This window comes from Podarcis tiliguerta (genome assembly GCF_965153285.1).
Source record: "Podarcis tiliguerta genome assembly, chromosome: 14".
Taxonomy (NCBI): domain Eukaryota; kingdom Metazoa; phylum Chordata; class Lepidosauria; order Squamata; family Lacertidae; genus Podarcis; species Podarcis tiliguerta.
Window position 1 is genome coordinate 31,026,299 of NC_139547.1, and position 3,608 is coordinate 31,029,906.

Below are 3,608 nucleotides of genomic sequence, written 5' to 3' on the forward strand. Positions count from 1 at the left end.
ACCTGTTTCTACTCCTGCAGCATAAAGACTTGGCAAACATTAAGTGATCGACTTTGCCGTTCTGTGTAGCACTTGGAGGATTAGGTGATGGCGTTTCCTCATGGAAGGGAAAAGGGTGTCTGTGAGACTGTAGTAAGGCTTCTGACAGCCCCACAGGAGAAAGGACAGAACTGGGTTAGGCCACACCATGATTATTTCCTTAAGAATATGATGGAAGAGGTTGCTGCGCTCATCTCGACAAGCATGGCTTAGAAGACGTGAGATGGTTTTCTGCGGCCGCAACCAAGCGTGACAACTTTCTGCTCCCGGCGTAATTAGAAACTTGGGGCATGTTACTCTTATTTTGCTCTAGCATGCTGGTTTCAGGATGCTCAACCAGGTGACTGCAAAGCCAGTGTGGGGTAGTGGTTAGATTGTCACACTAAGGTATGAGAGGCCAGGGTTCAAATCCCCACTCAGTTACACAACTCACTGGGCGACCTTGGGCCAGTCACTGCCTCTCAACCTAACCTACCTCTCAGCATTGTTGGGATTGAGGAGGGGGAGAAATATGTATGCCACCTTGAGCTCCTTGGAGAAAAAGGCGGACCATAAACGAAATCAATCAATCAACCAACTGTGGGTAGCACCACATTGCGGTCTTTCAGCAGACTGATGTGGGCCTCTTCTAGCCTGAAGCAACTGCATGTTGGGCTTGCAGCAATCAGGACCAGAGCTCTGGCTCTATCTGGATTTCAGAGGAGGATGAGGTCAGCCAGCCTTCCTCCAATTGCACTTAGCAGGCGTGTGCCATAAAGCATGAAACCCGTTCCCAAAGCCTGCTTTCTTTGCCTGTGTGCAGTGAGGCTGGCATGTCATTAAATGTATTTCCTGCACTTCACCAGCAGTGCAACAAGTTAAAATTCAGTATTAACAACAGTTAAAAAGAAATAGCAGTCACAGGAATAGGGTGGGCCCTGAAAAATACACCCTGGGTGTCAAAAGTCAGCTTTCACCACAAGGTGTTTGTTTGATAAATAACCCTGACTGCCTTTTAAAACAGGTGGTTGTCGCAATGGCTCTGGTCAAGGCTTTTAGCTGTGCTGGGTGGAGGCTACTGGCAATTTCCTCTTCAGAGTAAACTCTGAACTGCGATTTGCCCTGAGTGCCAGAAGCAATCTGTGGCACCTTTACCCCCAGCCATGTGAGTTTGTGGTCCCGTTGAGATAAGAGGCAGCTTTTCCATACTCTGAGCTGTTGTGCACGAAGAGCACTGATGGCAGTGAAGGACAGGCATTTCCAAGTTGCCAACAATCCCTTTGGGCACACCAAAAAGTTATTTTGACACATTTTGAATGCCTGGATGAGCATCACAAAAGCATCACAGGTGCCGAGGACTGATGGGGTTTGACCAGCTCCACACCCCTTTGTGAAAGTGCCCCCCCCCCACTTTAAGCCGTGGGTTAATGGTCTCTGGCAGAAAGATGGATGGGAGATAAACACTGAGCACTGATCTCAAGAAAAACAGGAATGGGGCAGAGGGAACTAGCAGGACAACTTACCAACAGCTCCTACTCATTATCTACCATGTAATCTGTAAGAATGTATTTTGGTTAGAGCTCTGTGTACACAGTTCCTTTGACGAGTCCCTGTTACATGGCTTGAGTCGCAAAACATTGGCTGAGTGCTGATAGGAGCACATGGAAACAAGGAGAGCGAATGCTTTTAACGCCTCCGGCAGCGGCTTTTTGCTTTAATTGCAGAGTGGTGGCAACAGGCCAAAGTCTCATTGGCTGGTTTACTTAACTTGGCAAACCTACACAAAGGTTCAGCATGATAATTTGAAAGACTTAAGGATTTCGAAGCCCCGTCACACCCAACTAGTCAGCTCCCTGCCTTTTCTCGAGTGGTAGGAAACAAAGCAAGTTATTTCTGCATGTGCAGTTTGTGAGCCTCACCTTGATTCGACAGATCCTTGCTAACCAATTCACCAAGTGGATGCCGTTTTCACCGCCCATTTAGGGGGCCCACAGCTTTCTCTACTGGCTTGTGGCAACTATTTCCCCCTTACAATGCCAGACAGGAAGACCACTTGGGTGCTGGGCTTCGGCACCAGCAACTGCAATCAGCGATAGATGCATGACACCTGATCTCTTGCAAGGTACAGACAGATTTGCCTACCCCATCATCTACCTAGCACTGCCTTTAAAGCAGAGGCTGTCCTGGTTGGTGCAAATGGAATGTGTCATCCCAAAACATCCAGGTTGAAGTCAGAGCTACCGTTACAAGAGAAGCACCATTTGCATTCAGGGGGTAAATTTAAGTAGCTGCTACACCTTTTTACAAGCAGGGTGTGGGGAGAGAATATGTTTTAGGATTACAGTAGTGGCAAAAGAATTCAAAGGAGAAGCACAACTTGCCAGCAATATTTTTCCTGGCAAAAGCAGGTGAAATCAGCTCATTCATCTATTACTTGTCAGCTTGGATAGTTTGCCCACACAATAAAAAAAGGACCGGCTGGCCAATATATAACTTTAGCCAAGTATATATTATTTTCCTGCTCCCCCCCAAAAGATAAGCTTGTAGATTATCTAAATTTGCCCCAAATGCCAGTCCCCTCAGGAGTCCTTCCTGTTGGCCCAAACAGCAAGTACCTTTGCCACTCCAAACTGAGAACCCCAAATCAGCTTTCGGATGGAGCCTGAGCTTCACCAACCCTGCCGACTTCTGCACACCTTTTCCCAAAGTATGCATGTGAACATCAGAAGAGCCTGCTGGATTAGGCCAATGACCCATCTAGACCAGCACCCTGCAGCCTCTTCTCACAGTAGCCAACCAGATGTCTCTTCTGGGAACCCTGCAAGCAGGACCTGAGCACAACGGCAGCTGCTCTCCCCTCCTACAGTTTCTAGCAACGGCCATTCAGAAGCACTGCTGTCTCCAACCATGAAGGCAGAGTTTAGCTATCGTGGCTATGAGCCACTGATAGCCCTCTCCTCTGTGAAATTGTCCAATCCTCTTTCAAAAGCCATCACTGCCTCCTGTGGGAGGAAGTTCTACAGTTTAACTATGTGCTGGGTGAAGAAGGTATGCATTTGTCTTTAACCTAAAGCAGAGTTGCGGAAGTAATGGCCCTGCAGAAGCTGTTGGACAATAACCCTCATCAGCCCCAGCATGACAGTGGTTAGAGCCTTACGTTAGCCTTCTCCAAACTGGTCGCCCTCCAGGTGTTCTGAACTACAACTCAGCCAGACCGGAATGGGCAATGGGAATTACGTTTTCTGAAGAATCGACTCCACAGTGATGCTGGGCCTGTATCTTACCCAGAGCTTCCCAAATACAGGAGAAGGCGGGGTGAGGGGAGTATTTTGGCTTTTCCATCAATGGCCCCGAAGTCTCTTGCACTTGTCCTTAGTCCTGTCTGAATGACACAGCTTTGTATAAACCGCAGTGCTAATCGTGGGGAGGTTAGGAATGGGTTGGAAAGGAAGAGAATACAGATGTAGGCATTGAGGTGCATACATTCAAAATTGTAATATATAACACATTAACACTACTGACCAAGGCAGTTCTACTAGTCAGACAGAACGTAATCTCTCTCTTTCTCTTTACAATTAATACAAGGATAC